The sequence below is a fragment of the Danio rerio genome, chromosome 4 (genome assembly GCF_049306965.1).
Source record: "Danio rerio strain Tuebingen ecotype United States chromosome 4, GRCz12tu, whole genome shotgun sequence".
NCBI lineage: Eukaryota > Metazoa > Chordata > Actinopteri > Cypriniformes > Danionidae > Danio > Danio rerio.
The window spans coordinates 39,014,246-39,037,167 of record NC_133179.1 but is presented as its reverse complement, the minus strand read 5'-3'; the positions used below and the strand labels follow the sequence as shown (position 1 = coordinate 39,037,167).

The following is a 22,922-nucleotide window of genomic DNA, read 5'->3' as shown; positions in this document are numbered from 1 at the left end:
CAGTGTTTCTCAATTCTGGTGCTTGTGCAAAATGAGTTTTTTTGGGAACAGCCGTCCCAAAATAATTTTACCTTTTATTAATAGATCTTAGAATCACACCTGAGAAACCACAAAAGCAGAGATTTGGCTTATCTTTAACCGCTTAACATTAAGATGCACCAGATCAGCAAGAGACAACATTTGTTTGAGTTTTCTTCGCCAACTGGCCTCGACGAAACACAACGTTCCTGTATGGTTGGTGAATCAGTTACAGTGATATTTTTGGGATTCACTTGCTTGAGTGGAAGTTCTCCTGGATTACTGGGGTGACAGACTCTGCTGAGAGTCGGTTTGCAGAAGTTTATTGTGGTTTTGGAGGTTCCTAAACTTTAAGAGATTGCATGGAAAGTTCTTTGCGACCCTATGGCGTGGCGGTGCAGTGTCCGTGAGCAAGGAGAGAGGGGGCAGAGAGCAGCAGAGAGTATGAGCAAGCTAATGCAAAAAGCAAAGTTTTACTGTCTTCCAATGAGCAGTTGCCATGGAGGGCACCAGACATAATACATTTCAGACACAAACTGAAGGATTTATCTGCTATGAGGGTTAAAAACCATTAATTAACTTGGTTGCAATAAGCACATGTAATGTTCAAAAGAAACCACTGCTGCACAAAATAGCACACCATTTTTGTGCATGGATTAATGTTATTTTGTTTATTATTTTATTTCATTATTTGAGACTGAGAATCTTACATTTGAGAGTCTTACATTTACATTTAGTTAGTAATGGGAAAACATTCCTCCAGCATGACAATGAAAAGGTTTTTTTAAAGTGATTTTTAGCCTTCGCTCACTCCCAGATTAGAGGCTTCTGGAGGGGATGTAGACCTTCAGCAGTAGTTGGAGGTAAGAGGCTGTGCAGTGCCAGTGATTTGAACTTGATATGAGCCTCGAGCGGTAACCAATGCAGAGAGATAAAGAGAGGAGTTACATGGGCTCTCATTGAAGACCAGATAAGCTGCAGCATTCTGGATCATCTGTAGAGGATTAAGGGTGCAGGATGGGAATCCAGCAAGAAGAGCACTGTTGGAGTCCAGCCTTGAAATGACAAGAGTTTGCATCAAAAGTTGTGCAGCATGATCTGTTAAGAAGTGCAGATCTAGATGATGGAGCTTTGTTAGCAATCTCCTCTTTGAAGGACAACTGATCATCCAGAATCACCCTAAGATTTCTTATCGAACTACATGGGGTAATGGTTGATTATCCCAGCTGGATTGAAAAATTGTGTTGAATGTGTGGAGTTGCAGGAAAGGTGATGTAAGCAGATGATTGAGCAGTTGGTGAAGTGTTTTTCCAAACCAATATCCTTCAGGCAGTTTGATGTGAGTTAAAAATCTGGAAATTTAGTTGAAAGCAGCCCTTTGTAGTGTTTTGACAATAGATAGAAGGAGAGAGAGACTAGTCTGTATTTTTCATCCAATGAGGTGTTGAATGATGTTTTTTTGAACAGTGAGGTTACCCAGGCCTGTGTAACACCCATGGCCCTACACCACCCAACCCGCTCTGAGCTAAGATCGAACCGGCGACCTTTTGCATGGCAGTTGCTCTAACAAGTAGGCTAAAGACCATGGCCTCTAGTGTCTGTCACTAGAGCACCTTTAGAGGTCAGAGGAATGAGGTTTACCTGCACACCACTTCACTAGCTGGCCTTCGGTACACCTACTTAAAGCTGGTTGGGAATGTGCCAGTATGAAGTGAAGGAAGAGACTGAATTTTTCTTCAGAGAGTGTTGTTTGATGGAGATTTAAATTTGAGTGTTTGTGTGTAAAGAAGGAGGCCAGCTGATAAGTAGTTGAGGGAGGAGGACAGAGCAGGGTATTAAATGTCCTAAATAGTTTGCGTATGTCTGAAGTGGTGTTAATTTTATTATGGTAGTATGAGGTTTTGGCCAAATGGAGCTGGGAGGCTAATGATGCCAGCTGGGTTTGGTACCTGCTAAGGTCACTGGAGGCCTTTTATTTGTGCCATGCACTTTCTGTTGCCCTGGGTGCTGTTCGATGTTATCTCAGAACATGCCCTAACACTAACCATTTTCTCAGTCCATCTCTCTGTTGCCCTGGGTGCTGTTCAGTGTTATCTCAGAACATGCCCTAACCCTAACACTAACCATTTTCTTAGTCCATCTCTCTATTGCCCTGGGTGCTGTTCTATAGGAAGCCTAGCAAAAATGACTTCCTTATCTTCGTTTTCCCATGAAAGCTGTTGACAGGACTGCTCCAGCTCCTTTACAAGCTTCTAAAATTCAACATCCCTCTACAACCCATCAGCAATTCTACTACCATCATCTGACTACGAAAAATCAACAATAACAGCAGCAGCATTACAAAAACAGTGGAAATAACAAAACAGCAGCATTAAAACTACTCTCTCATCATCAACAGCAACATGGACAGGAATAAAATCTCTGCTCAGTCTTTCTCTACAAGTTCTTACTCTCTTCCTCTCCCTACTCTTTTCCCCTCCTCCAGTATCCCCACCTTTTTCTCCTCTACATCCCTTCACTAAGCACCCACCTCCATCCATTACTAACCCTCCCCAACAGTTAACCCTCCCTACTCACCTTTCTTCCACACGGCCCCCCCTTCACTTAACCAAGCACCCACCTCCTATGGCCATCTCCTATGAGGAAACACATTTTTACACGCACCACAAATTGTTTTCTGCAAAATGCACTATTCATGTTACTCAGTTAATCAGTATCCCTACTGGGGGGCCATGGATACTGATCTTCACAACAGAGTTTTCTTAGGATGACGTAATCTCACATAGCAACACCTTAGCAACCACTTAGCAACCGCCTATCAACTGCTTAACAACCCCCTAGCAACGCCTTAGCAACACCTTAGCAACCACCCAACAAAGATATGGCAGATGGAATCGTTTTTAAATCTGATATAGTAAGAAAGGAACTAAATGAGTTAATAAAAGAAAATAACGGAATATATATATATATAGAGAGAGAGAGAGAGGGAGAGGAATAGAGAAAAAAAGTTTTCAAGGAGACAAAAATAGTGGGGAATTTTATGTCAAACAAGAATAGATTTTATTTTATGTACTAGGAATATTGAGAATTTTATAGAAAATCTGAAATATAAGGAAAACAGTTTTAGTGATCAAAAGCTTTAACATTTAAAATAGAATGGGAGAATGTTCAAAGGGGACCAGGGACTTGGATTTTAAATACAACCATTTTAGAGTATGTTTAAAAAAATAAAAAAATTGATAGAGAAAGAAAATAAAATAGAATGTATGATGAAGATAAAAGGATATGGTGGGGAAAATGCAAAATATCAAATAAGAAAATACACAATCAAATATTGTTCAGTACTACAAAGATGTAAAAAGTATACAGAAAAAGAAGTTAAAAGATCCTAAAAAAAAAAGAATTAAACAAGAAATATAAAGATTTTAAAAAATATAATAAATTGAATTCCTTCATTTTAAATAAAAAATTACTAGATTTAGAAAAGGACAAATATAAGGGGGCAATGTTGAGGAGCAGATCTAAATACACAGTAGAAGGGGAAAAATGCACAAAATTCTTTTTTTTTTTTTTTTTTTTTGATTTGGAGAAGCAAAGAGTTAAAGCAGGAATACTAAAGGAAATTAAAAGTAAAAATTTTAAAATTGCAAAAGGAAACAGAAATACTAGAAGAAATCAAACATTTTTATGTAGATCTTTTTAAAGAAAAATGTATTGATAAAGAAAAAGAAAGGAAGATTATAAATTATATAAAAGTAAAACTAGAAAAAGATGAAAACAAAGAATGTGACAGAGAAATAGAAGAGATTGAAATTGCAATAAATCAATAAATAAAAAGAAAAGTCCAGGTATAGAATAGGAAATTAATTTTATATTGTTTTTAAAGATATTTTTAAATGTAAAGAGATGAATGAAAGAATGGGGATGGGATTAATGAAGTTAATATATAAAAGAAAAGGAGCAAAAACTGAATTACAAAATTATAGACCAATAACAGTGTTGAATACAGATTTAAAGATTTTAGCAAAAGTTTTAGCAAATAGATTAAAGGAAGTGATGCCTAAATTAATTAAATCAAACCAAGCATATGCAATAAAAGGGAGAGATATAGCAGATGTAACAATGAGTATTAAAAGCACAATAGATTATTTACAAGAAAAGAAGATGAATGGTTTTTTAATTAGTGTAGATTTTGAAAAGGCTTTTGACAGAGTAGAACATACTTACTTATTTGATGTACTCAAAACATTTGGATTTGGAGAGAATTTTATTAATTGGATTAAAATTTTATATAAAGGGGCTTTTACAAAAGTAAAATGTAATGGTTTTTTAACAGATTGTTTTAAAATTACAAGATCGATTAGACAAGGATGTCCTCTTTCAGCACTATTATATTCCCTAGTCGCAGAACCTTTAGGGTTAGCAATAAAACAAGAAACTAAAATTAAAGGAATAAAAATAGAAGAAGAGGAGGATGAAGGAAAAATATACCAGTATGCTGATGATACAACAATAATAGTGAAGGAGAAAAAGAGTGTAAAAGAAGCCATGAAAAAAGTACAGGAGTTTTGTAAGGGAACAGGAAGCAAAATAAATGAAAATAAAACACAATATATGAGGTTTGGTAAAGCAGATATTTTAACAGATTGTTTCCAATTTAGAGAAGTAGAAGAACTGAAAATTTTAGGAATTTTAATTGGTAAAAATGAAAGAAAAGCAACAGAAAAGATGTGGGATGATCTAATAAGAGGAATAGAATCAAGATTACATTTTTGGAGGATGAGAGAACTTTGCTTAAAGGGTAAAGCCTTAATATTAAATGTTTTAATGACATCAAAGCTATGGTATAAATTATATGTAACAGAAATGCCATGTTGGATAGAAGCGAGATTAAAAAAGTGTGTTCAAGATTTTTTATGGGAGGGGAAACCCCCAAGAATTGCGTACAATACAATAATAGGAGCAACAGAAGAAGGGGGATAGGATTGATTGATATTAAACAAAGGAAGAATTGTCTTAGAGTCAAAATAGTTAAAAAGCTTTTACAAGAGGAGAACTCAACAGAATGGAAAAAAGTTATGAAATATTTTTTAAACAAAGTTGGCAATTTTAACTTAGGAGAAGACATTCTTTGGTTAAAAACAAAAAACTGGATGACGGAAAAGTTACCAGGGTTTTATCAAGAAATTTTAAGTGCATGGGGGAAATTTTTAGACGGAGTATTTTACCAAGTAAAGGGAAGAGAAAACTTGTTAAATCAACCTTTGTTTTTAAATAAAAGTATTTTAAAAGAAGGGAAGGAACTATTTTTTAAAAAAATGGATGGATGTAGGGATTTTAAGAATAAGGGATGTTCTTTATGAATTCAAAAAGGGATTTTTAACTAAGCAATATATAGTAGACTTAATGGAAGAAGCTAAAGAGGAATACAGTGTAAAGGAAATAGAAAATAAACTTGAAACGGTCAAAGGTGCCATACCAAAAGAATGGATTACAAGAATAGAAAATATGGAAGAAGGTGGGAATGAAAAAGTCATACATGTCTATTTAAAAGGAAAGCTTTGTAATTTTAAAGATTGTTTACTGAAAGACTTTTATGTTTATTTTAGTGATAGTGTATTTCAAGAACCAATAGCAAATAACTTTTGGGTACAAAGATTGAATAGTGTAAAAAAGGAAAATATATGGAAAAACATGAGAGGGAAAATAATAGAAACAAGATTGGAATGTTTTGAATATTTTATAAGACACAAGGCAATTTTTACTGAGTGCATTTTAACAAAGATACATATAGAACAAAATGCAACATGTAAGGTTTGTTTTCAAGAAGATGAAGGAATTTTACACCTGTTTTTATACTGTAAAGAATTAGAATGTTTTTACATGAAATGCCAAAAAATGCTAAAAGATTTATTGAAAGATTGGGATGAAGAACAATTGGAATGGAATACTCTTGTGATGTTCGGATGGAATATGCAAAACAAAAACAAAAAGTTTGTAAATCTTCTTATAATGATGATTAAAAAATGTGTGTGGGAAAGAAGAAATGTAGCAAAACAGGAAAAAGTTGTTTTAAATGTGTGGAATGTACTAAAACGAAAAATGGAAAGATACATAGAAAGACTGTACTGGTATTTTAAAGGAGAAGATATGTTACCAAGCTTTTATGATGTGTTTAATGATGAAGTGTATAATGTTTTAAATGGTTTAAAGTGGAAAATGCCCAAAGAGCATGTTATGTTATGAAGAATGTTTATTTTAATGTAATTGTTTTGTGAAATTTCTTGAAGTATTTAAATGTTAATGTAATGTAATTATTTTTTAATAAAAAAATAAAATAAAAAAAAAGAAATACCCGATCTCATCTGAACTCGGAAGTAAAGCAGGGTCGGGCCTGGTTAGTACTTGGATGGGAAACCGCCTGGGAATACCAGGTGCTGTAAGCTTTTCGAAGTCCTTCATTTGGCAGCTGATAGACTTCCCGTGTCACAGCTTCGCTGCCATTATTTTTTTTCTCGCCTTCAAGGGCATTGTTTCTGTCGGTGCTGTGTCGATGCCAGCTGAGCTGCGCTCGTTCCCTGGTGCTGCGCCTGATTTAAATAGCCAACTCTTGACGGCCTCTTTCGTTTACGGCCATACCACCCTGGCAACGCCCCCTTGAGTTTGACTGAGTCAGTGCTTTCAAGGAAGTGTGAGGTGGCAGTAGGGAGAGAAAGGCTCTCCCATTTTGATTTTGTTTCTTGATTTGGCTTAAATTAAATTGTGTTAATTTTGTTTAGTTTTAGTTAAACCCCAGACAGTGTTATCTGTTTGGGGTTAAAACGTTTTGAAAGGATGGACACTTTGGTAAAGGAACTGGAACTGAAAATGGACTATGGCAGCATGGACAAAGCTACTCCTGAAAACAACAATTCAAGAGATTCAAACAACGCCATTGACGATAATGACACATGGGCAACTGTTGTGGCAAGAAGGAGGAAAAATAAATCAGACACAAGTAGAGAAGGAAGTGGAGAAATGCAACAAACTAAAGGTAAAGCAAATGCTGAACACTTGGAAAACAGCCAACAAACAAGTCATAGAAATGAGATGATAAACAAACTGAAAAGTCAAGCTAGATTTCAGCGACAATATAAAAAAGAAACAACTCTGACAATGACTGTGAAAGATCCTGAAAATATCACTGTAACTATGATTATAAAGGCTGTGGAAGATAAGACTGGAATTGGAAAATTGTTTGGACTGAGGAAAAAATCCAATTTTGACTATGAACTAACTATGGAAAATGAAACGAACTGTGATCACTTAATGAATGGACTAATGATTAACCAACAATTCTGTCAAATATCAAAACTTTGTGCAACTGAGAGAATGGTTTCTTTCTTAAATTTACCAAACTATATTCAAGATAGTGAAATCATCCAAAAGCTTGTGGACTGGGGAGTTTCTCCAATTCTCCCTCTGAGAAGAAGATATCATCCAGGAACAACTGTGGCTGATGGAACAAGGTTTATCAGGGTGAAATTTCCAAAAGAAGTTATGAGTCTTCCTTACAATGTAAAGTTTGATACAGAGGAAGGACCAAAATATTTTAGAGTCATACATGATCAGCAGATAAAAACATGCAGATTATGTGGAAGTGCTGAACATGAAAAAAAAGACTGCCCACAATTTGTGTGTAGAGAATGTCTGGAGCAGGGGCATTTTGCGCGGGACTGTAAAGCCCCACGGTGCCAAGGCTGCAAAAAGACAATATTGTGGTGCAGATGTGAATCGGATGAGGAAGAGACTGGAGTTATGGAAACGAACAAACAAATGGAGAAATCAAGCAATGAAGAACGGGAAGAGGAAGTACAGGAATTACCACCGGATGATTTGAATGAACAAGAAGAGGAGCAGGCCATGAGTGAAGAGGATGAAGGAGATGCAGCAGAGACTGAGGCACAACATCTAATGAAAGACAATGGACACAACATGGAAGAAGAACAAGGAGCAGCAGGTGAAAATACAGAAAGCAGAATTGAGGAAGAGGTAAGCGATGATGATGATAATGAAGAAATAAATATTGGGACCAAAGACAGAACAATAGACAGCATAAACAGAAGGCGCAGAAAAACTGTACAATTAAATATTCAGCAAGTGCTTAAGAAACAGAAATTACGAAAGGAAGCAAAAGCAAAACTAAAAACTGACAGAACTGATCTAAGATTTTAGATCATAAAAATTACAAATGATTGATGATTTGTTTCATTTGGATTTTCTTTTGCTTGGATGGCTTGTTTTCTTTTATATTTCTAATGAACAACTTATGTTTGGTTTCAATTAATGTAAGAGGGCTGTCATCCAAAGTGAAGTTTGAAAATGTAATTGCTTTAACAGAAAAATGTGATGTTATATGTATACAAGAGACTGGATGGAATGAAAACATTGTTAATGATTTAAAAAAATGTTGGGATGGGGAAATATTGTATAATAATGACCCAAATAAGAAAAAAGGCATGGCAATATTAATTAGAAGGGGAAAAGGATATACATTTGATGTCTTATTTAAAGATAATTATGGAAGGATTTTAACTATTAAAATTATGAATAAGGATGAAGAAATAACAATATGTAACATACATGCTCCAAATGAAGACTTGGAAAGAGTTACTTTTTTAAAAGATCTAAGTGTTTTAATGAGTGGATGGAATAATGTTATTGTTTTAGGAGATTTTAATACTGTTTTAGAAAGAATAGATGTAGATGATCATATGGTTTATAGAGCAGATGTTGGAAGAAGAGAACTGAAAAATATGAGTGAAAAACATAAATATGTAGATGTATGGAGAGAGAGAAATAGAGCCAAAAGAGAATACTCAAGAAGGCAGTGGGTAAATACAGTTTTAAAACAAAGTAGATTAGACTATGTTTTATGTACAAGAAATTTAGAATCTTTTATTTCAAATATTTTTTACAAGATTTTTAGCTGTAGTGACCATGATTTTCTGTATGTAATGATGGATTTCAGTGGAGTTGAAAGAGGACCAGGTGTATGGGTGTTTAATACAGAGCTTTTAAAGAATGATTTTTATAAAATTGAAATGGAAAACATTATTATTAATAGTGTAAATGATGAGTTATATGATGAAGAAATAAGTGTGTGGTGGGACAATGTAAAATTAGAGGCCAAAAGATTTTCAAAAGAATGTTCAAAGAAAATGCAGAAAGCCAAAAGAGCTAAAGAAAGACAATTAAACAAAGAATGGGAGAATGAAATGGAAAAGATAACAGAAGGAAATATGGATATTAGGAGAATAGTGATATTAGAAGAGAAACTGAAAAAACTAGAAGAGGAAAAATGTATGGGAGCTAGAATAAGAAGTAAGATAAAAAATACAGTGGAAGGAGAAAGAAGTACAAAGTTCTTTTATGATCTTGAAAAAACACGACAAAAAGCAGATTTGATAAAGAATCTCTCAACAAAAGAGAAAACTGTCAAAGATAAAGAAAGTATTTTAAGAACCGTAAAAGATTTCTATGAAACTTTGTTTAAAGCAAAAGGAGTTCATGAAGAAGATAAGGATTTTTTATTGAATCAAATAAAGGTTAAAGTAAGTGAAGAGGATAAAAAACTGTGTGATGGTGATATAACTGAAGATGAGATAAACGAAGCTATAACACAGTTAAGTAATGGGAAAAGCCCTGGTTTAGATGGTTTGTCATCCGAATTTTATAAGACTTTTAAAGATGTTTTAATTCCAATTTTAAAGGAACTTTTTATTGCTATTTTTGAAAAAAGACAGTTGAGTGAGAGTATGAAGAAAGGAATGATTAAAATAATTTATAAAAATAAAGGTGATAAAGATGATTTACAAAATTATAGACCTTTAAGTATGCTTAATACAGATTATAAAATATTAGCAAAGATTTTAGCAAACAGGCTTAAAAAGATAGTTCCCACTCTTATTACTACTAACCAGGCTTATGGTGTTATAGGTAGAGATATAGCAGACACAGTAACAAGCATCAGAGATTTAATCTGGTATATAAAAGAAAAAAAAAGATGAAGGATTTTTATTCAGCATAGATCTAGAAAAGGCTTTTGATAGAGTTGAGCATAGCTATTTATTTGACATAATCCAGAAATTTGGCTTTGGTGAGAATTTTATTAAGTGGATAAAATGTTTTTATACAGATATTTTTAGTTGTTTTAAAATAAATGGATTTTTAACAGACTACATTGAGATTTCTAGATCTATAAGACAAGGATGTCCTTTATCAGCGTTATTATACACATTAGTTGCTGAACCTTTAGGCTTAGCTATAAATGGAGAAAAGGAAATTAAAGGGTTTAAAATAGAAATCAATAGAACAGAGCAGAAAATTTTCCAGTATGCTGATGATACCACTCTATTTTTAAAAGATTTTAAAAGTGTTGGAAAAGCTATGGAAATATTTGATAAATATTGTCGAGTATCGGGAGCAAAAGTACATAAAGAAAAAACTGAATATATGAAGATGGGAAAAGTAGACGTTCCACAAGGAAATTGGGAATATAAAAAACAAAAAAATTACATAAAGATCTTAGGCATTACACTGGGATATGATGAAATTAAAATTAGAGAAATAATTTGGGATGAACTTATAAATAAAATGGAAAAAAGATTATGTTTTTGGAAACAGAGAGTGTTGTTTTTAAAAGGAAAAGTACTAGTATTAAATTCTCTTTTTCTATCTAAGATGTGGTATGTTTTAAGTGTTGTTAGTCTACCTACGTGGGTGTATAAGAAAATAAAAACTATGATTTTAAAGTTTTTATGGGATGATAAACCATCTAAAATTGCATATAACACTATCATTGGAAAGGTGGATGAGGGAGGACTAGGACTTATAGATCCATGGATAAGAATGAAAAGCATGAGAATTAAAACATTAAAAAAGTTTTTAAATGAAGACAATATTCCATGGAAAAGCATAATGAGTTATTTTATTAATAAATGTGGACAAATAGGAGATGATTTCTTATGGATGGCATTTAAAGACCGCATGATAGAAAATATTCCTGAGTTTTATAAAAAGTTGTTGAGAACATGGAAATGCTTTTATAATAATATACAAACTGAGATTGAAGGGAGAAAACTTTATTTACAGCAACCCCAATTTTTAAATCAGAACAATAAAAGCAAAAAGCAAATGTTTTATGAGAACTGGTATGCAGTGGGTTTTAGACAAGTAAAAGACATTTTATATGAAATAAAACCTGGGTTTTTACCGACTCAAGCAATAATAGATACACTGGAGGAAATAGAAGATGTAGATGATAAAGAAAAAATTGAAGATCAATACAAGAAGTTAAGATTAGCATTACCAGATCACTGGATCAAAACTATTGAAGAGAATGAAAAAGAAACTGAAAATAGAAAAATAAAAGTTTTTTTAAAAATGGATGAAGATAAAATTAGTATCAATGATTGTCCTATCAAGATGTTTTATACATGTTTGTGTAACACTGTGTTTAAAAAACCTAAATCAAGAGAATTTTGGGAAAAGTTATTTGAAAACTTTGATACTTCAAACATATGGAAAAATGTAAGATCAATTTTAAAAAGTCCAGCATTGGAAAACTTTGATTTTATGTGAAGACACAACTGCATAATGACAGAGATCATCTTTAAAAAGATTGGGGTATCACAAGATGATTTGTGTAAAGTGTGTTTGGAAAAAAAGGAAGGTGTGTTACACCTATTTTAAATTGTAAAAAGTTGAGTGATTTTATGAAGATGTTGAAAACAATGGTATGTAATTTTCTGCATGATGAAAACATTATTTTAAAAGAATGGGATGCACTGTTTTTATTTGGTTTTAATGGGAAAACAAAAAATAAGTTTGCTCTTAATTATATGTTGACTCTTGCAAGATTTACAATATGGAAAAGAAGAAATATTATGAAACAAAAGAAAAAAGAAATTCCATTGGTTTTGTTGTACAAACAGATTGTTACTGAGGAAATAATGGTTATATATGACTATTGCAAAATGTATGAAAAGATGGACATTTTTGAAAAATCTATTACAAAAAATAATCCATATATTGTACAAACTTGGACTGGTTTTGAAGTTTTCTTACCTGGAGATTTTTAAATATTTTATCTTTTAAATATTTGTATGTATAAATGTCATGATTGTTGATGATGTATTTTTTAATAAAGAAAAAAAAAAAAAAAAAAAGCTTGAATCTGCTCAGGAGCAAGTGTCTTTCCCACGATTAGATTGCAGCATCTTAACAAAGTCTGCACTGGAGGTCTCTCTTTGCCATTGCTCCTTTTAGCAAGAGCACCCTATTGAAACAGGAACAGTAAAGATTCACAATTAGAGTAGTAATACTCTATAACTGGATTTGAATATAATAACAACAACAATGTGGGGTCTGCTGTGATGGAATCAGTAACTCACTCTTTTGTGAAATAACAGTTACCTTGTAATCAGGTGCTTAAATGCATCGCAGCTGGCTGCCGTAAGGAGAAGACTTCAAATGCCTTGAGGTGTGCTCAAATAGAGACAGAACTGTGGTTAATAGGAAGGTGGGAGTGCTTCCTAAGCTGGTATTAAGGAGGTCTCTTTCTTTGTGGAGGAGCTCCAGCTAGGCATGGCTAAATTGAACTGATTTCCCAGAGCTGTTGCGCTACTTGAAACAAGTTGGTGTCGAAACTGCTCAGGGAAAGTGGCTTTGTAAGGTAGCGTGGCCGAGCGGTCTAAGACGCTGGATTAAGGCTCCAGTCTCTTTGGGGGTGTGGGTTCGAATCCCACCGCTGCCAGGCAGTCCTTTTAGGATGCTTGAGAATGACCTCTCTGCTTGAGCAAACAGACTTGCGAAGAGATGCTGCATGCTTCCGCTCACATCCAAATGTAGACTCCTTGGCCAAAGTTGAAGGGCTTCACTAGGAAGCTCTGCGTCCTCTCTGCTGTTCTGCTTCCGTAAAATTGGGCAGAAAAGGGACCACTGCATGAATTCATCTAGGGTAGTGTGGCCGAGGGGTCTAAGGCGCTGGATTTAGGCTCCAGTCTCTTCGGGGGCGTGGGTTCGAATCCCACCGCTGCCAGATGTGGTTTTAAACACAGCCAAACGGCTTTAATGTGTGCGCGTTCGCAGTGAACGCTGGAAGTGAGAGAGTAAATTTAAGTCGTCAACTAGTCAGTATAATGTGTTCTTTGAAACTCACGGCAGACTCGTTGGTGTGACAGCAACACATCCCCAAGCTTGAATCTGCTCAGGAGCAAGTGTCTTTTCCACGATTAGATTGCAGCATCTTAAAGTCTGCACTGGAAGTCTCTCTCTGCCATTGCTCCTTTTAGCAAGAACACCCTATTGAAACAGGAACAGTAAAGATTCACAATTAGAGTAGTAATACTCTATAACTGGATTTGAATATAATAACAACAACAACGTGGGGTCTGCTGTGATGGAATCAGTAACTTTCACTCTTTTGTGAAATAACAGTTACCTTGTAATCAGGTGCTTAAATGCATCGCAGCTGGCTGCCGTAAGGAGAAGACTTCAAATGCCTTGAGGTGTGCTCAAATAGAGACAGAACTGTGGTTGACAGGAAGGTGGGAGTGCTTCCTAAGCTGGTATTAAGGAGGTCTCTTTCTTTGTGGAGGAGCTCCAGCTAGGCATGGCTAAATTGAACTGATTTCCCAGAGCTGTTGCGCTACTTGAAACAAGTTGGTGTCGAAACTGCTCAGGGAAAGCAGCTTTGTAAGGTAGCGTGGCCGAGCGGTCTAAGGCGCTGCGTTCAAGCTGGGGAACAATCGTCCAACAAAGAAGGGGAAGAAGGGAAGAAAGGGGGGAAGAAAAAAAGAGAAAAAGGGAAGAAGAGGGGGAAAAAACGAAGAAAGGAAAGGGCGAATTCTAAGCTTCCCGGACACGCCTTCCCTGCACCTGCTTTAAGTCACGCATAGTGATACTGTTCTGTGTTAAAACAACGCAATTTGAGTTACATTGATTTCTATTGCAGGTGCTCACCAAGACCGGGGTTCGAATCCAGCTAAAGACGCTTTATTGTTATTGGTTAATTATTACTCAATAAACTAACTGTTTAAATGTGTAATGCTCCAAGGTAAATAAAATATGCCTAAGCGCTTTATTCTTGTGTTTTTTGACATTCTTTCATGAAAAATAAAGCATACTAACTTGAATGTGTCACTATTTAGTAGTTGTTGTAGCATTGTTATGCTTATGGTTATTATTGTTCTGTATTTTGATGTACAAATGATCTATAGAAATGTCATATAGTGTACACACACACACACATATATACATATATATATATATATATATATATGTGTGTGTATATAGTGTGCATAGTGTATATGGAATTAAAAGTCAAGTAGTCAGTTATTTATTTATGCAATATTTATCTAACAATTGTCAACAGAACAGTAATGAATATAGAGTAGAAAATGTAAAAATAATAAATTAGTTATTAATAATACAGTATTAACAATATAAATAAACAATGTTAATAAAACGTTAAATACAAACAGAAACCGACACAAAGTGGACTTAAAAGTCAAGGACATTTATTAATGCAATATTTATTTAACAATGGTCAACAAAACAGTAATGAACATGGAATAAAAATTCTGAAAAATTAAATGTTAAATATTAACAGAATAAATACAAAATTAACAAATTAAATAAAATGTTAAATAAATTTAGAAACCAACAATAAGTGAAATAGAATAAATTTAACTATTATGGTTGTAACCTGTATACACTTTATACATACACACACATATAAATAATAAATAAGTTAAATAAAATGTCAACAAAATAAACTATTTAAATAAAAAGTGCAATAAAACAGAGTCAAACAAGGTAATTGAAGAACTATTATGGTTATAAAGTGTATAAACTATAGACATACACATAAATAATAAACACTTAAATAAAATGTTAACAAAATAAATTATTTTTATAAAATGTGAAATAAAATAGAAACCAACAAGTGAAATAGTATAAATTGAAGATCTATTATGGTTGTAAACTTTATACACTCTGTACACACACACACACACACACATATATATATAAATAATAAATTAAATAAAATGTTAACAAAATAAATACACTATTTAAATAAAATGCGCAATAAAATAGAAACCAACAACAAGTGAAATAGAATAAACTGTAGAACTATTATGGTTATAAACTATATAAATACACACACATATATAAATAATAAATAAGTTAAATAAAATGTTAACAAAATAAATTATTAAAAAGTAAAATGTGCAAAAAAAACAAGTGAAATAGAATAAATTGAATTATTATGGTTATAAACTGTAAACACTATACACACACACACACACACATAAATAATATAAAAGTTAAATAAAATGTCAACAAAATAAATACACTATTTAAAGAAAATGTGAAATAAAAATATAAACTAACAGCAAGTGAAATTGAATAAACTGAAGAACTATTACACTATATACATACACAAACAAACAAACACATTATTTTGGGTTGGTCCTTTTCATTTCCTCTAGCCACTCTTCTTTAGTTAAAGTTTCAGTCTGTGGGCAGTACACCCTGCCCCTGAGTTGGCTATGGCCTGTGGCATTTGTTTTGAACTGCCCACACTTTTTACAAGTGTTCGCTTGAACAGTTCTCCGGTACGGTCTTTTGGGAATGGCTCCAGATGTGGACGGTGATGCAGCAGGCTGTGAGCTGGTACTGGACATTGTTGGCTGAAGGGGTGGCTGTCTGAGTGGCATCCCCTGCACCATTGGGATACCCTGGGCCATCTGCACTCCTTGCATCATCGGGATACCCTGGGCCATAGGGATTCCCTGGACCATTGGCACAGCCTGGAACATTGGTACACCCTGAAACATCGGCATACCCTGGTACCCTGGTGTTGCTGGGATGTATATGTTGGGTACCATCTGCAGCGATGCTCCAGGTGCTGGTGGTGTAAATATGACCTGGGTCTGTACTGGTGCCTTGGGTCTAAGTGGGGGTCGTCCAACAGATGTCTGCCTCTGCCTTGCCTGACCTGCTGTGCTCTCTGGCAACACATACTGGTGCTGCTCTCCCGGTTGGTCTGGCTCTGTCCGAAGACTTTTGGCATCTGGGAGAGGTTCCTGGGCTTCTGGGAGGGGTTGAGGCAACTGAATACCCTGAAGCAGCACAGACAGCTCCTGTTTCTTCTGTCTGTTATTAAACCACTGAATCAGGGTATTCTGGTTTACCTCAACCAGCTGCATGGATGTACCTCCCATTACCAAGCTGTTGCCCAGTACGAGTTGCCTAATCCTGCGGTAGTCTTGCAGGATCAGAGACCATCTTGAAAGGGTTCCCTTGCCTTTTCGCTTGGGACTACGGTGGATGGTACAAAGCCTAATAAAGATGGTCTCCACAAGACGGCAACAGTCAGGCCACTGAGCAGGAGCACTGCTTGCACCCAGCACACATCTGGTGGTGCTCTCCACGCCAGGGGTGTGAGTGGGCTTCTTGGGTGTTTTAAATCGCCCACTCAGCAGTCGCTTCTGGTGTCGAGCTGCATACACACCCGCTTCTTGTCTTGGTCATGCAGGCTTTGCCAAAGACCAATAATCTCGTTGGCCTCCTGGCTGGTGAGGCTAAGGCTTTTGTGGGTCCGGAGCTCAACCAGATATTCAGCCAGCCTGTCCACATGCTGGAAGGCCGGAATATTTTGGTAGTCAACAGCCTAATGAAAGCACAACAAAAAAAAATAGCATATTAAATTTTTTATTATAAAATTATATATATATATAATTTGTAAAGTATTTTCATATATCTGTGATGACAGGTTGACAACTGCACGAGGAATAAAGGTGTTCAATTACTCACTTCTGTGTGAGAATGACCCGAAACTCTGAGCGATGGCCAAGATCCAGCTGCTGCAAGACAGTCTGACTCCAGGACACATGCGAGGCTTTGCACTTGGTACAGATGAGGGTTTCTGTAACCATGTTGTACATCCTGTCGATGTCCAGAACCTGCCGTGCCCTTTTGTGCAGACCTCCACCTGTCAGCTGATGCTGTCCACATGCAGGATTAGGGCAAAGTACTTTGACCCTCCACAGCTTGTATGGCATCCACAGAAAAAGTGAATGACAGAAAAATCTGTCTGGAGCTGGAGCCTGATTGTATGTTAGTGCAGGCTGTGGAGGGTAATACCAGAGCTGGAGGTTGTCTCGAAGCTCTGGCTTTCCTTTGGACCCCATTTTAAAAAGCCTGCTGGCAATCCACTTGTGGTCCTCTGGTGGCAAGGTTTCAGCCCAAAGGCGCGGAAGTGGAACAGCTGATGGAGCTTGCAACAAAGACCCAGAAGGTGCAGTCTGTGAAGGAAAATAGATAAAACCTTTAGTCTGGTAATGTAAATGCACCTTACATATTTGAGTGAGTACCCTCACATGATATCATGATTATAATCTAAATACCTTTGATTTTAAGTGATTGTTTTTAAATACCTTATTATGTTTTTCAATTCCAAAAATCATTAATAGAATTTCACCAATAAACATTTTCTTTAAAGAAGCAAAAGTATTTTCCAATATATTTATTTCCCTTTTTCGTTTCTACTTCTTTTCCATCCATTTTCTTTTCTTTTACTACTGTGAACATAAAATATCAACAACAGAAGGCGTAATTTTTATGATTCTTTGCTTTATTTTTTCCTCTCTTTATTTTGTTAACATTTATACATATATCAAGCTTAGATAATTAACATCAAGTCAATTTAATTGGCTGGTCTTAAAACCACTTTGTGTGAATTCAGCTGGGGCAGCAAAAATGCAAACCAAATTACCTTTTTTGGACAGAAAATATGAAATTACTTACTGAGACAATGCCGGACGGCTCTGTGGAACTGGTCACTGCCGCAGTGGATGTGAGGACGGGGGCAGAAACTTGAAGGTCCTGTGTCTGTACAAACAAGCAGTATAACAAAGTGCATTTTGTAAATATATATCTATAAGTAACATTAACTAATCAGAATTTTTTGCAACCATTACTTTATTTGAACATTAATGTATAAAATACATTGGAAATGAATGATTGCTGCTAAACTGTAAAATTTTGTCACAGCGCTTCTATGCAGAACAAAAAGTTTAAAGAATGGTGCTTATTTTTAATATATATGTTTTTATGCACTAAAATAATACTACAGAGATGTTTTATTGAGATTTAATGTGACTGTACTTAATAAAAATAAGAATTTACGTAAAACAAATGATTATACCAAATTCTCTCAGAAAGCTATGTGGATTATGACAATACTTACAGCCGTGCTTGGTGTAGAAGCACTACACACTGCTGAACTGGGCTGAACGTCAACCTGTGATGGTCTTCTAGCCACACTAAGATTTGGCTTTGCTGCAGCAATGTGGGATCCGGAAAATCTTGGTTTGGTGAACTCAAAAAGGGCAAGACAAAAAGCATTTCATTAAAAACACTGTGTTCACAATGGCAAAATGTACACTACTGTTCAAAGGTTTGCGATCTGCTCAATGTATTTTTTTTTATGTTTTAATTATGTTTATCAAGGCTACATTTATTTGATAAAATATTTAGTAAAAACTGGAATAATGTGAAATAATAATATAGGCAAATTAAATAAATAAAGAATAATTTATTCAAACAATTCAAATCAAATAAAATCTACTTAATTTATGAGCAAATCAAACACAATAGAATTCTTGCAAAATATGAGTAATATTAAGCTTTTATATTTTAACAATAATAATTTTTTGAACATTAGTGTATATCACATTAAATTTCAAGCAATTAGAAACTATCTTTCTATATGTCAGTTGTACAATCAGTTTGATTTCTCTACAGTGTTTCGAGTTCAAGCTGTTTTTTACTACCACCCTCTGCTACTTTTACAGGTAGAAATAAGATATAAGTTAGAATAGATTTAATTAGACAACTGGTTCATTGCAAATAAATGTGACACATTAGGCTTTGATTAAAATTATAGTTTTCTGGATCAAGGAGCAATATGCAAACAAATATTTTTTTTTACTACCAAAGGAATAAAGTATTGCATTATGTTATACAGTATTATTGTACTATTATTACATCATGCATTTCAACAAAAACATACATTGTATATTACAACATCACACTATGTGTTATATACAGTTGAAGTCTGATTTATTAGCCCGCTTTTTAATTTTTTTCCACCAATTTCTGTTTAATGGAGAGAAGATTTGTTCAGCACATTTTTTTAAACATCAAAGTTTTAATAACTCATTCCTAAGAACTGTTTTATTTTATCTTTGCCCTGATGACAGTAAATAATATTTGACTAGATATTCTTCAAGACACTTTTATACCACTTAAAGTGACATTTGAAGGTTTAACTAGGTAAATTAGGTTAAATAGGCAGGTTAGGGTAATTAGGCAAGTTATTGTATAACGATGGTTTGTTTTGTAGACTATGCCAAAAAAAAAAAAAAAAAAAAAGCTTAAAGAGGCTCATAATATTGACCTTGAAAAATGTATTCGAAATAAAACAAATAAGATTTTTTCCCAGAAGAAAAAATAGTATCATACCTGTGGTAGCAAAATTATATATATACATATATATATTTTAAAATAATTACTTTTTCAAGATAATACCTCAGACTCGTTGTTTAGAAAAAGTACAAATTTTAGCTTACACTTAAAATCGAAACAAAGTATTTACTATTAGTGTTTATTATGTATCATTATCTGAAGACAAGAGGTTAAAATGTAGCTTTAAAAACTGTGACCCTGACCATGACCTGACCATGTAATTTAATCCAATCACAGAAACTCAAACCGACCAATCAGCAAGTGTCTGCTACCCCCCACTGTGCAAGAGGTGTGAAAAGAAGCATGTCTCTAGCAACACCTCAACTTTTTTATTGCTTTTTGTTCTTTTCTCTCCTATGTTTGAACTTTGAACTGAACTTTGAGCACCTTGAACACTTGAAACACTGAAATTGTCTTTTCTTTTGATTTTTAAAAAAATGTACCATTGACAATTGCGGTGAAATCTTTGATGCCACTGATGGAGTAGACGGGGGCTGGGGCTGGGCCTCAAGTTGTCTCGTCTCCATCACCTCCTGAGCAGGTACAGTAGGGGCAGGTTGTTGCACCGTTTGTGCTGGAGCAGCAGAAGCAGTACTCTGCTGAAAATAAATCACAAAAATACATATAATCATGAAAAAGGAAAGGCATTCTAGTAAATAAAAATAAACACATATTGACTCAAAAATGTACCTTTTGAGTGTGAAAACCACATGTGCATTTCAGCACACCTCCAAGCAAAGTCCTCTGCCCACGAGATTGCAATGGGCATTTCTCAATCTGAAAAAATCATGAAAGATATATTAAATAATTTTATACAATACAAAAAACTTTTATAACTAAATAAGAAATTTTACTCAATGACTCCCTTAATAAAGCACACAATAGCTCTGTAAATTAATTTAACACTGTTTCTAGAATGTGTTTAATATTTGTCTAATATGTAATCGTACAGTTTGTATCTCCAAAAACGAAAAGAATAAAAGGAACTGGACAGGAACATTTCAGGCCTTAAAACCACATGCTGTATACTGTACTCATAATCCCTTCCCCCACCTTTTCAGATCTCTCTCATAAACGGTCAAACTTACTAAATTATTCGACGTAAATCTCAAAATACATGCAATTTAAAACACTTTAATATTTAAAAACAAGTATGACATGTTTTACACAGATACTGTACTGAATGTACTGAAGCCTAACAAGTTAACGATACTCTGTTAAGCAAATTTCAACAAACGTTATATCATGTAAATGAAATACACACCCTTTGATAAATCTCATGCCACTTTTTTTGTCGAGGAGCTGGCCTGTTTCTCTCATTTGATGGCCACTCCTGTGCTGGCAAACTTTTTCAAACGTGAAATCCAGTCAGCGTCTGACATGGCTTTATGAGATTTTCCAGACATTACAAAAAACTTTTATAACTAAATAAGAATTTTTACTCAATGACTCCCTTAATAAAGCACACAATAGCTCTGTAAATTAATTTAACACTGTTTCTAGAATGTGTTTAATATTTGTCTAATATGTAATCGTACAGTTTGTATCTCCAAAAACGAAAAGAATAAAAGGAACTGGACAGGAACATTTCAGGCCTTAAAACCACATGCTGTATACTGTACTCATAATCCCTTCCCCCACCTTTTCAGATCTCTCTCATAAACGGTCAAACTTACTAAATTATTCGACGTAAATCTCAAAATACATGCAATTTAAAACACTTTAATATTTAGAAAACAAGTATGACATGTTTTACACAGATACTGTACTGAATGTACTGAAGCCTAACAAGTTAGTGATACTCTGTTAAGCAAATTTCAACAAACGTTATATCATGTAAATGAAATACACACCCTTTGATAAATCTCATGCCACTTTTTTTGTCGAGGAGCTGGCCTGTTTCCCTCATTTGATGGCCACTCCTGTGCTGGCAAACTTTTTTAAACGTGAAATCCAGTCAGCGTCTGACATGGCTTTATGAGATTTTCCAGACATTTTCTCCTATAGATTAAACGGTTTTGAATTAAAGTATCCAAATTTGAAATACAACACACTAAAACATTAATTGGTGCAATTGTGTAGTTTTTCTACCTTTTTTAAGAAATCACTATCGGAAAAAATCCTTTACTGTAAGCAAAACGATGCTGTGCTCTGTCGAATGATGATGTTCGTTGAATATCACTGATGATCAATGAACTATTTTGACCTCTGACCCGCCTCCAGAGGACCGCGTCATTCCTTCGTGTACCTTCGGCTCAGTTCGGAAAATTGATTGACATCTGGCTAACCTGTTTGACTGCACACCTAGCGGTGATTCTTGGAACGGTTCCTCCCCCCCGGCTTCAACATTGTCTCGACTCTGATTGGTCAAATGTTGAAAATGTTGAGAATTCCGGTCCGCGATTGGCTGCAATTGTTGAAGCGCTGCAACGTGATTGGCTACAATGTTGGAGCGAATCGCTCCGATTGGCTCTCATCTTCAACATTTGTGAAATATTGTCGGACTATCCTTCGGCAGCTGGCGTTCAGGCTCCAGTCTCTTCGGGGCTGCGGGTTCAAATCCCACCGCTGCCAGGCAGTCCTTTTAGGATGCCTGAGATGACCTCTCTGCTTGAGCAAACAGACTTGCAAAGTGATACTGCATGCTTCCGCTCACATCCAAACGTAGACTCCTTGGCCAAAGTTGAAGGGCTTCACTAGGAAGCTGGGTGTCCTCTCTGCTTCCGTAAAATTGGGCAGAAAAGGGACCACTGCATGGAGTCATCTGAGATAGCGTAGCCAAGGGATCTAAGGTGCTGGTTTTCGGCTCCTGTCTTTTCGGGGGTGTGGGTTCTAATCCCACCGCTGCCAGGCAGTCCTTTTAGGATGCTTGAGAATGACCTCTCTGCTTGAGCAAACAGACTTGCAAAGTGATACTGCACGCTTCAGGTCACATCCAAATGTAGACTCCTTGGCCAAAGTTGAAGGGCTTCACTAGGAAGCTCTGCATCCTCTCTGCTGTTCTGCTTCCGTAAAATTTGGCAGAAAAGAGACCACTGCATAGATCCATCTAGGGTAGCGTGGCCGAGGGGTGTAAGGCGCTGGATTTAAGCTCCAGTCTCTTCAAGGGCATGGGTTCAAATCCCACCGCTGCCACATGTGGTTTTAAACACGGCCAATCTGCTTGAGTGTGTGCTTTCTCAGTGTCTGCTGGAAATGAGAGAGTACATTTAAGTTGGCAAATAGTCAGTATAATGTGTTCTTTGAAACTCACGGCAGACTTGTTGGTGTGACAGGAACACATCCCCAAGCTCGAATCTGCTCAGGAGCAAGTGTCTTTCTCACGA

General features: G+C 35.3%; 1 long non-coding RNA gene and 3 other non-coding genes across 4 annotated transcripts in view; all 4 read left to right on the top strand.

The window, feature by feature from the left end:
- Window positions 1-22,922, top strand: part of LOC141381752 (uncharacterized) — a 537,547-nt gene that overhangs the window by 167,234 nt on the left and 347,391 nt on the right. The gene's annotated exons all lie outside the window — the stretch shown is intronic.
- On the top strand, window positions 12,733-12,814 carry trnal-aag (transfer RNA leucine (anticodon AAG)). The gene has a single exon. It is a non-coding gene; the product is annotated as a tRNA-Leu (tRNA).
- trnal-uag (transfer RNA leucine (anticodon UAG)) lies at window positions 13,018-13,099 on the top strand. Its single transcript has one exon. It is a non-coding gene; the product is annotated as a tRNA-Leu (tRNA).
- trnal-uaa (transfer RNA leucine (anticodon UAA)) lies at window positions 22,650-22,731 on the top strand. The gene has a single exon. It is a non-coding gene; the product is annotated as a tRNA-Leu (tRNA).